The 15984-nt window shown below is 36.3% G+C and overlaps 1 protein-coding gene across 1 annotated transcript in view; it reads right to left on the minus strand.

The window, feature by feature from the left end:
- The window catches only part of ITPRID2 (ITPR interacting domain containing 2), a 96813-nt gene extending 81219 nt beyond the window's left edge, over positions 1 to 15594 (minus strand). Inside the window, exon 1 of the mRNA XM_005202266.5 lies at positions 15231 to 15594. The gene's annotated coding sequence lies outside the window, so the exon portion shown is untranslated. The remainder of the gene's footprint in view (positions 1 to 15230) is intronic.
- Between the last annotated feature and the right edge of the window lie 390 nt (positions 15595 to 15984).

Here is a 15984-nt window from a genome sequence, read left to right on the forward strand (position 1 = left end):
GGCAAAATATCCCTGTTGGTACACCGAGGTTGTGCTACATAATAGAGGAATATACAGCAGCATGAAACCCTGTCCTGAGGAATGCAGATTATACAAAGGCAATAGAATTCTTCCCTTCAGGGTCAGTTCTATTCACAGGCAGGGCAAGAACCTTGGGTTTAAGAGGTGTTCAAAGCCCATTTGCTTACATTTTCCCCTCAGTTTATTGCTTCAAGGTCTGAAATGCCTTTTTATAGGTCATCCTGTGGAATAAGTCACGAATAACTTTATTAAAATAGAAATGCTGTATGTGGAAATGCATAGTACATTAACTTATTAACACTAATAAGAATAAGCTTATTATGAACTTACTTAGCCATGCGTTTCAGTAAGGCCCTAAAGGAATGAAGTGTTAATTAAAATTGAAGAGAAAAAATCTGGTACCTGGAACACTGCCCCAAGTATGAATTTTAGAAGTAAAATCTGAAAGACATAGATTCAAAACGTGGCATGGCACAAAAGACTATTTTTTTTTTTATATATCATAATTTACCTACCTTGCCTTACCTTTCTTGCTATGTAAATCAAAATGTAGGCTAGATTTATACAATTTTATTCTTTGGTTCTTTAAGCTTTAGCAGGCAAGTGGGAAATCTAGGATTATAAATCATAATCCTTGGCAGTGAAAAGTTACAGAAGTGTTTTTAAGAAAGCAAGTGTCGTGATCAGGTGTTTTAGAAATATCATTCTGTCTGCAGTGTGAACAGATTTGTGGAAACAAGACTGATTGTGGGGAGATAGTATAGGGATCATCAACCCACCAAGAGGGAATGTCGATTACTTCAAAATGAAAACATCTGCAGAAAGTAATCTTATCAGAACTTCCCTTATCTGACTAAAGCAGTGCCTTATGGGAGCCAGCTGCCACAAACCCAGTCTCTGGGGAAGTCTCTAGTCAGAGAGGTGGCTGGCCTTGGGCACTGGGGCATTCCAGAAAATTTTATGCACAAACCTCATCAGAACCTTCCATCTTTTGAATCCCTTATCTCCCCCACCCCTCTTCATTAAAACTGTATACAAACCCTTACTCCTAGATGTTTGGGGAGTCACTTCTTATGAGGTATTCTCACTTGCATGTGAAAATTAACTTTTCTTCTGTCAATCCGTCTGTCATCAATTAATTTTCAGGCCCCTAACCACTTGGACATAAGTTGGTAGAGCATGTTTTTTTCCTTCCAACAATAGGTTAGGAGGCTGTTTAACTAACACTGGTGAAAAGACAGTGGTGGTTTGTACTAGGGTAACAGTAGAAGGAAGAGAGGGGTTCCCTGGTGGCTCAGATGGTAAAGAATCTACCTTTATTGCAGGAGACCCAAGTTCAATCCCTGGGTTGGTAAGACCCCTGGGGAAGGAAATGGCAACCCACTCCAGTATTGTTGCCTGGGAAATCGTATGGATAGAGGAACCTGGGGGGCTACAGTCTGTGGGGTTACAAAGAGTCGGACATGACTTAGTGACTAACACACCAAGAAGGAAGAGAGATGTTTCCAGCAGAATTAACAGGGCTTGGGGTTTGGTTATGGTCAGGAGGGAATAGGGAGAACATGGGAATGTATCCTAGGTCTCTTCCCTAGGACTCTTCAAAAACTTAATATCCTGCTGGTAATAAGCAGGGTGAATGGCCTTGAATGGCCTTCAAGATGTGAGTATGCTGAAAAAAAAAAACCTGTCTGTGTGTGTGGGTGGGGGGACAGGTGGGCAGCTCAAGAGCAGATAACGGAATTTCTCATGGAAAAAAAAATGTCTTATTTAGCAAAAACATTTTAGTGAACCATCTTTGATCTGCATTTGGAGCTTGTCTAAATGAACTAAAAAGTGGACAAAGAAGACATTGCCTGCATCATGAAGAAGAATGTTTTGCTTCAGCCAGAGGTGGATGAATCAAGTGTTCCAAGACCAGGAAAAGCAGTGAAGAATAACAGGAGGTAGGGGAGATGGCCCTGCAAGACATCAGGGGCTAGATCCTAAGCACAGGTCCTGCCTAGTAGCAAGTACTGCCAATGGACAGAGACATCTGATATTCACTTTCATAGTATGTGCCATGCTGTGCTGTGATACAATGCTCTTGCATCCCAAGATACACACCCAAATATTTAACCCAACTGCCTGGTGTGATTGTGTTTCAGGGAAATACATGAATACACTTGTGTTTTATATTTGCATTTGTGCAGAATGGATGGTCAGGAAGCGACAGTTAGAACTGGACATGGAACAACAGACTGGTTCCAAATAGGACAAGGAGTACATCAAGGCTGTATATTGTCACCCCACTTATTTAACTTATATGCAGAGTACATTATGAGAAACGCTGGGCTGAATGAAGCACGAGCTGGAATCAAGATTGCTGGGAGAAATATCAATAACCTCAGATATGCAGATTACACCACCCTTATGGCAGAAAGCAAAGAAGAACTAAAGAGCCTCTTGATGAAAGTGAAAGTGGAGAGTGAAAAAGTTGGCTTAAAGCTCAACATTCAGAAAACTAAAATCATGGCATCTGGTCCCATCACTTCATGTTAAATAGATGGAGAAATGGTGGAAACAGTGGCTGATTTTATTTTTTCTGGGCTCCAAAATCACTGCAGATGGTGATTGCAGCCATAAAATAAAAAGATGCTTACTCCTTGGAAGGAATTTATGACCAACCTAGACAGCATATTCAAAAGCAGAGACATTACTTTGCCAACAAAGGTTCATCTAGTCAAGGCTATGGTTTTTCCAGTAGTCATGTATGGATGTGAGAGTTGGACTATAAAGAAAGCTGAGCACCAAAGAATTGATGCTTTTGAACTGTGGTGTTGGAGAAGACTCTTGAGAGTCCCTTGGACCTGCAAGGAGATCCAACCCATCCATCCTAAAGGAGATCAGTCCTGCATGTTCATTCGAAGGACTGATGTTGAAGCTGAAACTCCAATACTTTGGCCACCTGATGCGAAGAGCTGACTCATTGGAAAAGACCCTGATGCTGGGAACAGTTGAAGACGAGAGGAGAAGGGGATGACAGAGGATGAGATGGTTGGATAGCATCACCAGCTCAATGGACATGAGTTTGAGTAAACTCTGGGAGTTGGTGTTGGACAGGGAGGCCTGGTGTGCTGCAGTCCATGGGGTTGCAAATTGTTGGACATGACTGAGTGACTAAACTGAACTGAACTGATGCAGAATGGATAGAAGAGGAAGGATGTGAAAGAGATAATTCAGCAGTAGTAGGAACTGAAAGAGTAAAGTGGGGAGGATGAACCCCCTGACCTTTACCACATCTATTGGGAAGTAGGGTAGCAGGCGGGGTAGCAGCAGAAAAACCCCAAGAAAATTATGTTTCACACTATATGTGAGACCCAGGGTAGGGGCAGAAGCAGTGCCATTTCCAGTCAACTATTGTAGGCTACTCTGAGTGAAGGGAGTGACCAGGACCTCCATGCTGCTGATACATGTATAAATAGCTAAATGAGAATCTTTTAAATTATCTATTCATAAATCTAACTGCTGAATTTCCTCATTTTTCGTTTCTATGCAAAAATGTGAGTATTTCTCTATTTGTGAACATAAGTTATCTTGGACACACGGCTAATGGTTCAGAGTACTAAAGAACCTATTTCACATGTGTGATGTACCAGTTAGGTGGATGAGTTGAGCGTTGGGAACACAAAAGATAATATTGTCTGGAATAGAAAATAATATTGGACCATTTTTAATCTTATGACTCAGTGCTTCAACAAGACACAGGTTTTTCTTAATGAAGACTTCTGAACTAATGAAAATGTCTAAATTCCAGTATAAAACCAGTGCTTTCCTACCTGGAATATCTATTAAGTCAGTGAAATATATTTTGAAGGAAAATACATTGAATGTCTTATATAACATTTAAAGTTTATTTTCTTATTGTTTCAACTATTCTCTGTAGAGGCATCCTTGAAACAGAGCAATTTAGAAGTTAAATTATATACCTGCAAATTATCCTCAGGAGTTATTTTTTAAAAATCATGTCCTTCATTCATGATTTGCATGGAGACATGATTATACTAGCAAATTACTGGCGGTCTCTGTTGTTAGCACCAGGAACTCTGTTGAAAAATAATTGTTTTCTCCTCCTGTTGAGATCACCGCAATGTGTAGCACAGTACTTTTAATTTTTTAAAGAGGATCTAATAGAATACACCAGGAAAAGAAACTGTAAAATGAAGGTTTTTTAAAGTTGTAAGTTGCAGGTGTTTGGTCTTCTGAGTTGTATATTGTACCAATAAAAGGTATAAAACTACACTATTTTGGTTCTATGATAATGGATCAATTTAAAAACTTTTAGTAAATCAAGTTTTTTAGATTCTGTGGAAAATTTTAAATTAAATTTATTTACTTTTTCAGCAGTGAAAGAAAAGTACAAACATAAGCATTGTAGTTGGTCACTGTTATCTGTGTTATCTTTCCATGCAGACATGTGCAGTGGTTAGTTATGGTCAGTGTATCACCGAGCTAGCCTAACCTTAATTAGCCTGACATACTAACCAGAGATAGTTAAGATGAAGTTACTTTTTTATCTTTGAAAGATTTAGCTTGTCACCAAGGCTGGTTCCTAACATCATCTTATAGGAAAGATATGTTCCTGGATCTTTCACATGAAACAAGTCTACTTTGGCCGTAGACTTTCCACATACAACTTTTAAGTAAGAGTCACTATCTCTAAGATGTATAGTGGCAGAACATTTTTGTAATAGCTCCACAAAATGAGAAGTGAACAAAATGTCTCTGTTTTTGGAAATAACAATTCAGGAAATGAAACATAACTAGTCCTTTTATTTTAGCTCCTTTCCCCAGCCTGTTAATTACGTTGTCTAACCAAAATTGGATGCTTTATTATTATAATTAGACCTCTCCAGTAGTTTTCTCATAGTTTTAGTTCTCTCTGCCATTTGAAGAAATCTCAAGAAGAGTAATAGATGGTTCACTAATAACATATTCTCCTCCTCTCAGACCCTTAATGCTGTAGATAAAGAGTTAGACTCTATAAGAGTCTATTTGCATGTATGGAATGAAATCATTAAAAGTAAATTTTTAGCAATATTTTTTCCCTAGAGTATAAGTATTCTGGACTTCTTGGGAAAATTTCAGCAAAGGAAATCCCTTCTTTCTAATGAAAGAAATATTGGGCATTTGTAGGAGTAACCACGTTTATCACAAAGAAAAATGGGAGGATAATGAAAAGTTTTATTTTACTAATTAGAAAGAAGATGTCAATATTAATGTTAACTATTATTTTCAATTAGCCATTATTTCCCAAGAAATTAACACCTGCTATGTTATTCCGTATTCTAAAATACAACAGGTTTCAAGTCTTGAAGTCAGTCAAAAATGAGAATAATAAAAGATTGTAGCTTAAACTCTCTCACCCCTTCAGCTTCAAAAGATTTGTACACACTTTACCCAGATGATTAACATACCTAGTAAAGTTTTGAGTCTCCATCATCAGCCATTTGCAGCATTTGTGGGAGTGGGAGAAATGAGAGAAAATTCCTCTCGCGTTTCCCTCCCACTGTCCTTTCTTCATGATAAAGGTCACAGTTTTGCTTAAAGATTGGCTTATAGACTGTTGTAGCTAAAAGAGACTCTTTCAGTCATCTAGGTTCATGTTCTTATTTTACACAGAAGAGGAAACTAAGATCCAGAGAATTTAAATGACTTGCCCAAGGTCACAAAGCTAAAAATAATGGGATAGGAGCTAGAAAATACCAGGCAGGAAGAGTTTTCCCTGTAAATTATTTTTGTGTGTGTGGTTGTTAGTTCAAATATGTTAGCCCTATAAAATGTTAATTCAGGTGAGCCTGCTAAAAATACTTATTGTTTCTTGATATAATAAAGATAGGGAAAAAAAATCCAGAGGAATGAGAAGGGAAGTGGTCCACAGATCAAGTGAGACACAGCATATGTGCTTTGATTTTAATGCTTTGGGTCAAAATCACACTTACAATCTTGGTAACCAAAAAGAATCTTGTTCTTGGAATGCTGGTAGGGACCTGAATTACTCATAAGCCTCTTAGGAAAGAATTCACCATTCGTTTGATATTGCAGTGATTCTTGATCAGAATCAAGAAAGGCAAGCAAGTCTTGATCAGAAAGACAAGCAAGCCTCTTTTACTGTTATGAGCCTAGTCATACATAACAAATCCCTCGGAAACCTTCGATTGAAGGACCATCTATTTTGAATGATTTTAGTATGGACTAGATGCTCTACCATTCTTTCCCTGTTGGTGCCTGCACAGCAAACCTCACGTACTTGTATCAGGGAGTCAGAGCATCCAAAAATGATAGCATTTCTAATTGTAGACTTACTCAACTGACAACCATTTCCGAAGTATTGCCGAATCATTATTCTAAAAGGTTTAACTGAGGAGTACTCAAACGCCAATATTCAGAGTAAAGTAACTCCAGTGAAGTCATCGGCTTCGTACCAAATATTTGGATCATTTGATAACTTAAGTGACAGGCCTAGCTTCTGGTTTTCCTTCTACTCAATTCCTCCTCCTCCCCCTCCCACAAAGTATGTCTGTTACTGCCAGAGGATTAAAAATTCCTTTCTAATCTACTTTCACGGGTAGGAGACTGACCAAAAGCTCCATGGGGTCTTAATTTAAGTTTTCCCTTTTGCTAAAAGATAAGAAAGAAGCACTCTACCTTTATTTCTGAAGTCTCGAGGAACAAGTTTAGCCTAATATGATATTAAAGTCCAACATTCAAAATAATATCTGGCATTTTCTTGACATTCCAGAGGCATGCTTGAAATAAATGATGACAAAAGGAGCTAAAAATGGTGAAGGAAATTACAGAAGTGTTTGACTATCATCCAAAAGATTCTAACAGAGGAAAATCTCCCCCCATCCCACAGTCATCTTAAGGCTTTGTACCAAAGACTGCTAAAGATTTTAACTGGTTGGCAAAATACATAGCACGTGACAAAATATTTTTGACGTGGTAGCTAAAAAATCTTCTTTTTCATTACATACTTGACCATTTTATAAACAAACATAATAATTAGGAAACAATAAAAAATCAGGAGTAGGAAACTATATTCGATATCCTACAATAAACCATAATGGAAAAGAATATGATGGAGAACATACATGTACATACATGTATATAGGCTTTCCAGGTGGCACTAGTGGTAAAGAACCTGCCTACCGAGTCAGGAGACACAGATTCAATCCCTGGATCAGGAAGATCCCCTGGAGGAGGGCCTGGCAACCCACGCTAGTATCCGTGCCTGGAGAATCCCATGGACAGAGCAGCTTGGTGGGCTACGGTCCATAGGGTGACAGAATTGGACATGACTGAAGTGACTGAGCACGCATGCACATACACGTACGCACACACACACACACACACACACACACATAAAAACTGAATTACTTTGCTGTACAGCAAAAATTAACAGAACATTGTAAATCAACTATATCACAATAAATTTTTTAAAAATTCAAGAATAATTTATATATGATAGAGTCCTCGATTTGAAAACAGCGAGGCTCCTCAATCTTTTATAGCAAATAGAAACTCTTCAGTGCTCAAGTATTTGATTCTCTGGACTCCCTCTGTGTCTCCCTGCCCCCATTGAAATACTGTGAACAACTTTTCATGCTTACTCTTATGAATCAATGTGAAATTTGACACTTTCCCTTCCTCATTTCAGATGACTCATTACTCTTGGTGTAATCTCCAAGGACCAGAAGCTCTACTTAAAAGTGAGTAACAAAAGAAGCATCTATAATTCAACCTGGTTTACCTAGAGAACTCTAATAGTTATTGTTCACTGCCTTCTTAAGTATGCGTTATAAAGCTGAGCAAATGCAGAGAAGCTGGAGAGGTAAACTGACTGTTACACCTTAGACCTGAAGTTTATCAGCAGTTCTACCTAACCATCCATTATCTCTAGGATGCTATTGGATTTTAGCTTTGGGAGCATTTTATTTATTTTCAAGATTTTGGATCATCTTTCTTTCAGACCTCTCTAACTGTGCATATGGAAAGTAATAGATCTGAGCTACTTCTTAAAAATCTTTTTCATTTAAACCTTGACCTCTTTTCTGCTGTGTGATAACCACTACCCCACCCCTGAGTCTCTCTCAGACTTAGAAAGTACTGTGGAGCTCAATCCACTACAGAAATCTTAAATCATCTAGAAAAGCCTGTGGTCTTTTAAACAAGAAGGAAGCATGAATATGGTACTCTAAGTAAAATTCTGCTTACCCTTACTTGAAAATGAGGGGATGGGGAAACTGAGGCCCCTTTACTTTTCCAAATCCTAGAAACATCTAGTCCTGAGAGAAATTGTTTCTTGGTCTAGAAGCTGAGAAGGATTTAAGTTAAACAATGATCCTTTTTCCATTTCTTAAAAAAAAAAAAAGGCCAGCAGAGGCAAATGTTCTGTTGGACAAATTGTTTCAGCAGATGTTCATTGTCCCAGGGAGAAAACAGCCCCTACTTTGCAGCTTAGCATTTGCAAATTTAGAAACTTAAAATATTTTTAACTTGAAATGGTCCATGTGGTATGAGTGAGATGTAATATTAAAATCATTTCTGTGGCTACATTAGATATATCTGATACAGTGATGCAACAATTGTCATCTATCTGTGCTTTTCAAGTTTCTATAGATTGTTTGTTTTGTTTTTTTTTTTCCCCTCAATCATTTATAGTTTTTCACCTGGAAGAATATTAATAATGTACTAACATTTTGAGAATACTTATGATGTACTAAGTACTAGTAATTATCCTATGACGTAAGTGCTGTAAGGATGGCTATTTTAAAATGTGGAAACCAAGGCTCACAAAGATTAAATAACTTATCTAAATCACAGAGCCAAGGAGTGAAAATGGAATTTGAATGTAGGCAGCTGGACTCTAAGACAGGGATAATCTAACTTTTTTCTGTAAAGGGCCAGATAATAAATATTGGATGCTTTTTAAGCCAAAACACCTATATTGCAAATATTCGACTGTGTCTTTGCAGAACAATAGCAGCCTAAGACAATATGTAAATGAGTGAGCATGGGTTGTTCCAAGAAAACTTTATTTATGGACCCTGAAATTTGAATTTCATTTAATTTTCATATGTCACAAAGTATTATCTTTCTTTGAATTTTTTTTCAACTGTTTAAAAATGTAAAAACAATTCTTAGCGCATGGGCTGCACAAAACCACAGGACAGGCTGAATTTGGCCCACAGACTAGTCTGGCAGTCCTGGCTCAAAGTTCTTAAGGACTGAATTATATTTTTAGTAGTGTCTTTTAATAATTTTTTTAAAAGGCAGTTTATAAAACTATATTTACATTCTAGCGTTTTTAAGTCAGACTTTATCATAGAAAACTGTATTTTGGGAAAAAAGATTTGCTTTTTATATTATATGTATTAGGTTGGAACATATGATTTTTGCCAATTTTGATTGGGCTGCTGGACCTATAAAAGTGACAATGTTTCAATATTAATATTTATAAATGTCTGTTGTCTCAGAAGGTAACTCTTATTTTATTAGAGTAATAAAACATAGGCTAGTGACCAGGGAAACATAAGCAATTTAAGAATCAGATGTGTAACAAACTAGATGATCATTAAGTTCCCTTTACAATCTTTTCTATGAAATATGATAGTCTAGGAGTTATAAAAAAAGGCGAACATCATATTATCACTTAATTTCTCTTTGATAAGTACTAAACTGTAATATCTCATTTACTTTCCATAATGACACTATGCTACTGCTGCTGCTGCTGCTAAGTCGCGTCAGTCGTATCCGACTCTGTGTGACCCCATAGACGGCAGCCCACCAGGCTTCCCCGTCCCTGGGATTCTCCAGGCAAGAACACTGGAGTGAGTTGCCATTTCCTTCTCCAATGCATGAAAGTGAAAAGTGAAAATGAAGCCGCTCAGTCGTGTCTGACTCTTCGAGACCCCATGGATTGCAGCCTACCAGGCTCCTCCGCCCATGGGATTTTCCAGGCAAGAGTACTGGAGTGGGGTGCCATTGCCTTCTCTGAATGACACTATAAGATAAGTGTTTTTACTGAGTTTATATTGAGACAGTCTAGATTCTTGCCCAATTCAGTGCCTTAATCAATGTCAGTACCACTACGACTTTTAACGTAAAAATTTTAAAAATATATTCTTTTCAAATTCATTGCTAGAAAACCAATTGTAAAGGCATAGTATTCGAATTGCTCTCATTTTCAGTAAACTCTAGAAAACATACTCATATAATTGTTAAACATTTTTGTAGCCGCATTTATATTGTTTCTTTGGAATTTTTACACTAATAATCTCTGACTTGGGTATGATCTCAGTTTATTTTTAAACGGACGAGTGGAAGAAAATGAGAATCATAGCTTTTGGTAAACAGAAACTTCACAAGCTAAATGATTACTTGAAACTGATTGATAGGTTTAAAAAGTGAGAATTTTAGAGTATCAAATCTCTTTTTTCACTTATTAATATATTAGCAGAACTTTTAACTCCTATATGTACTAAGAAAACAACTATGCATACACTGAGAAAAAAAGCATTTGAAAAGGAAAGAAGCTACAAAATAAAATCAAAAGAAATATCTAGATTAGATCATTAAAATTATTAATACCTTTTTTCATTTATACTTCTCATTCCCTCTCTAAAGAAGAAACCAATAATTTCATCAGTGGCTACTAAGGAATAAACTATGACATTGGTAAGAAATTCTGAAGAATTCCTCAGGGATAAAAATATCCTCACAAGGAAATGAATTACTCTGGGATACAGTTACCCTGGAACTTTTTTCTTCTTTTCTTTTCCCTTTCTTTTATTTCCTTTTCCCTTTTTTTTTTGGCATAGCGAATAAAATAAATTTCAGGCACAGTTGGCTTCCTTCCACTCACAACTTTCCATCCTTACTTTTATGTCTTTTTTTCCTAAATGCCATATTGACTTCTCCTGCTAACATTATTTCAACTCATCAAACTATATTTTCCTTCATTCAAAATTTACTTCAAAAGTCAGTCTTCTCTAGGATGCACATCAAGCAAGTTGAAAATAGCGACATCGGCCAGAAAATGAAATTCAAAAATTAGTAAAAAGGTTCTTGGCAATTCCAAAGAAACAGAGGGTTTACATGAAAAAAATGTATGAACAGACTTTTGCAACGTGGTTGAAGAAAGGGAGATTTTCGATCTTCTGATTTCCACTAGAATGTAATCACAGCAAAAATATGATTTTTATCTTATTTACCACTGAATTTTCAACAAAAAGTGTTTCTGGAACATGATAGGTGCTCAGTAAATATCTACAGAATGAATGAATGGCTATTGAAAAGTAACTTCAGACATGAAATTAGGAGCACAACAATTAAGCAGATGATATTATATTATTGTCTTGCTTTAATGAGTCTTCTTTATTCTTTATTCCCTCATTCACAACGAGGGAAATATTGTACAAGTCACTTGGACACAGCACTATTTAGTAATATGATATGACATGAGTTTAAAGATAATGTGACCATTGTCATATTTGTTTTGTAATAATCAGATTCCAAAAAGCAGACTAGCAGATTATAAGCAGTTTCCAAAAAGTTCAATTAAAAATTAGGTGTGATCCTAGAGGCCAATATTATAAATAAAAGGAATGAAGGCACATGAGATTTCAGATTTTAGAAAACAACTCTAACCCATAATTATATATTTAGCCAGGATAAGATTTGTGAAGCCTGAAAAGCCATGTTTCTCAGTCTCAGCATTATTGACATTTGGAATCTGATACTTCTTTGCAGTAGGGATTGTCCTGTATGTAATGAGATGTTTAGCAGCTTCCCTGATCTCTATCCACTAAATGTAGGTAATACCACACCTCCTTTCTTGGGAAACCAAAAAATATCTTCAGATATTGCCAAATTGAGAACAACTGCTCTGAAGGAAAGAAGAGAGACAATATTCTCAGGTTTTAGAAATACTTATAAGCAAACGTGGAAAAAGGAGTTTATAAGAGTGATTCAAAAATCACATCACTGCAGCTGAGAAATTTAAAATGCCAGTTTAAAAAACTATATTAAGAATAAAAGAAAGGAATATCTCCTATGGCTTATCACAGCAAGATAAACTTTGGTGCTCATTGTGTATAGATAAACAATAGGACCATTAACATTATGAAAATATTTTGCATAATCTTCTCCATTCAGACAAATAATCTTCTAATATTACAGACCATTTTTAGGTAAGAGAGAAAGAAAGTACTTTATTCCTTTATACATTATTGTGATTTCTAAAATTTGGTAAATTTCATATCACAAGAGTAGGGGAAATTATCAAAGGCACAATAATGTTTTTAGAAACATTTGAAATTGTTTTAAAAGTTATACCATAAAGTAAACAATCCAGATTTTTATAAAAATAATTTAAAATAGGTGGTGTTAAAAAGTTGCTAAGCTACTTAGTAAGGATCCCTGAAATGATTCTAGAATGATCAAAGACATACTGAGTGCCTGTAATAGAAGAATTGACTGTCAAAAACCTTGATTGCACTGTATATGTCAAATTACTCTCCTACTTGACTGGGTTTCTTGAATTGTAGATCAGTGTGATACTAAAAATACAGTGAATTTTGATTTCCACAAAGGGTTTGTGAAATATTCTTAGGCTATCTGTGTTCTTGCAGACAGACTTGAAAAGCATTGGCAGATTGAGAGTTCAGTTTGTTTTCCCTACACCACCAGATGAGTATTCCCCCTACCTTCAGAAGGCTCCTTGTTATAATGCTTTTTGGCAATCTCTAGGAGCCTGGTGGGCTGCTGTCTATGGGGTCGCACAGAGTCAGACACGACTGAAACGACTAAGCAGCAGCAGCAGCAGGACTCCTCAAAATGAATGTTCAAAGTCATTAGACTCAATAATCAATAAGTGGCCTTCAAAGTCTATCATCTTATGGTATTTCAACCACTGTGATCTACAAACTGTCAGTGCCATTCAGTCTGTCTTTAATTAAGGTTGAACAAAAATTTTATAGATTTATTCCCATCCCATCTTAGGTGGACATCATACTTTTTGTAAAATTCTTAATCCACAAAGAAGCAAATCAGTATCAGTTAGTATTTGTTTAGTTTAAAAAATAACACTCAAATAAAAACAGGATTTATTGTTACACTATTAAGTATATTTAATAGTTTACTAGTGTCACAATCATTTGGTTATACTGACAGAGAAGAAATGGTATGCTAGATGAGAAAAAAAATCTGCCTATCAGATATTGTATCAGTCTGAGTTTTGCTCTACTCCACCCATTCCACATGTTCACCTGTCACCTTGCTCCAATAAATACAAAATGACTAGGCAAAAACTTTACTAGCATAGATATTTTAAGCACCATGTCTTAGCTGCTTCAGTTGTGTTCAACTCTTTGTGATCCCATGTACTTTAGACCACAAAGCTCCTCTGTCCGTGGGATTTTTCAGGCTAGAATAGTGGAGTGGGCTGCTCTGCCTTCCTCCAGGGGATCTTCTTGACCCAGGGATCAAACCTTGTCTCCTGCATTGCAGGCAGGTTCTTCACCGCTGAGCCACTGGGGAAGTACATAGCTTAGAGTACTATGGTACTTTAAGCACCACAGTACTAATAATATCAAAAGTATATTTTCAGGCCAAAGAGAACTTTTTAACAAGATAAAAAGGAATGTAAGCTCGAATGAAAAATTTAAATTTACATCTTACCTGGGAAGAAGTACACTGTTTCAAAAATGGTACCAAGTCACACCAAGTGTACATAACTATAGCCACGCAGTTATCTAAATGGGCTGCTTAATTTTACAACTACATAAATTAAAAAATACAGTGTAATGAATTGGTGATAACTGATAATACTGTGATTTATTGTTTTACTTTAAAAAGTATAGGAATTCTAGAAAGGAGATTCCAATTTGACAAGCTAAAAATAAATGGATGGTTTGCATGTCATATTCAATCATCACTTCATGATAATGATTCATATTATTTCACATAATAGTTTCCTAACCAGAGTATTGGTTCACTGCTGGAAAACCCAAATCATATTATCAGGTAAAGGCATGCTGCATTGCTTTCTCTCCAGCATCAGTGAGGGTCCTTATTGCACAGGTCATCTTTACCCTCAGGTGTCTTCAAACTCTGAACAAATGGAAACTTACTTAATAAGACAACAAACATTTGACCTGACTTGTATCCATGATGATGATCTTCCTTGTAAAAGAAATATATCCCTAGGAAACCCAGAGCCATGGAGAAGAGGAGGCAAAGCATGACTTTGAAAGAGAGAATCAATAACAGCACTCAGCTAGGATCCTCTGCAAATTTGACAAAACTTGTTTTCAACATATAGTCTATGTAAACTGTGTGATGCTGTAAGTTTAAGCTCACAGGGTTGCAGAGTTCAACCTGCAGGCTTGTGAAAGTGTGAACTCTTTAAGAGTGAGAAGGTAATTTGGCCTAACAAACTCAATACAGAGTCCTTGTCAAGCACTTACCCCAAATTATTACCCAAGGTAAGCGTTACATTGCCTGGGAGCAGCTAACTTTAAATCAAGAAATGCTATTTTCCTTCCTGAGAAATAAGAGTGAATTTTTTGTTTGTATCACATTTGGTCCATGTACTCACAATGAGTACAAGGACCCCTATTTTGTCTTCATCTTTAAGACATACTCATAAGGAAAATAGCCAACAGAAAACAGATAAGATAGAGATTTTGTTTTAAAAGAGAGACAAGTAACCAAGTTACTTGTTATGTACTTGATACATAAGATCAACAAGTCTTCCTTTTGAAGTTCACAAATATGAAGTCCATGTCTCAGCTGGAAACAGTCAGATTTGAAATCTTTTCTCCAAATAGAAATAATGATATTTGCTTTCATAACAATTATTTTAGAAATTTCGACCCTAAATACACTCACTTCTCCATTTACATGTATCCACTATTTGGAAATCAATGAGAAATGAACTCTAGAGCCTGTCTCACAGACCTCCATTATTAGGGCTACCTCTTAAAAAAATCTTTTTCCTCAGAACCTTTATCTGGAAGAAAAATCATTTTAGCATGCTTTTACTTGAAAACGATCCCAAGTAAAATCATCATTTCATATTCACTCATTCACTCATAAAAGCATTTAAGTGATTTAGGAAAAGTTAAGTATGGGAGAGGATAGCACTTTCAAATAAATCCAAATCTTACCTGGTAAATTGAAATGGAACAACACCCTGAAATCCTTCTTGACTTGCCTCCTCTCCTCAAGGGACGACTAAATCACAGCAGCCAATATTCTTAAACCCTGAAAGAAAAATCAGGAAGCTTGATCTGTGCACATAATGGCCTGCACAATGTAAGAAAGCGCCGTTTCTTGGCAACTAGGAAACAATCCTTTTCAATTAACTCAGAGCAATTGGCCCACGTTTGTTGTTAAACAGAGTAAAGAAAATGCTCTAAGAACTCAAAAGAACCTTGGTAATAGCTCACCAAGAAAGTCAGGGCAGTTTGTTCATTTTGAAAAGCATTTTAAATTAATTGACTGCCCATTCGACTCGCCTAACCCTTTCCTAAGAATTTTTATTGACCTACCTGTTTCACTTCCCTGTTGCATATTATTTACTTAAAACCTCAGTCCTGAAGAGTTGGATTCGTTGTTGCAAAAACACAGTGAAAAGGTGAAAGATAATTCTAACAAATCAGGGATGTGTAATGTTATCCTGCATACTATTTGCACACTATATTTTGCTTTCTAAATCATCAGCTTGAATGTAGCCCTGAGTGCTCACATAATTCAAAACAGTTGTATCTTCTATTCGTTTCATTGTTAAAGACCACCTCCAGCAGGCAGTAATTTCAGGTGATATGTAGGAAGTGTAGCTGGGCTAGGTTGACTTGTGTTGATTTAACTATCTGGGGGGATATGAATCATATATGAATACATAATTATCCTTGGGAAGAT

Source organism: Bos taurus, chromosome 2 (assembly GCF_002263795.3).
Source record: "Bos taurus isolate L1 Dominette 01449 registration number 42190680 breed Hereford chromosome 2, ARS-UCD2.0, whole genome shotgun sequence".
Lineage (NCBI taxonomy): Eukaryota > Metazoa > Chordata > Mammalia > Artiodactyla > Bovidae > Bos > Bos taurus.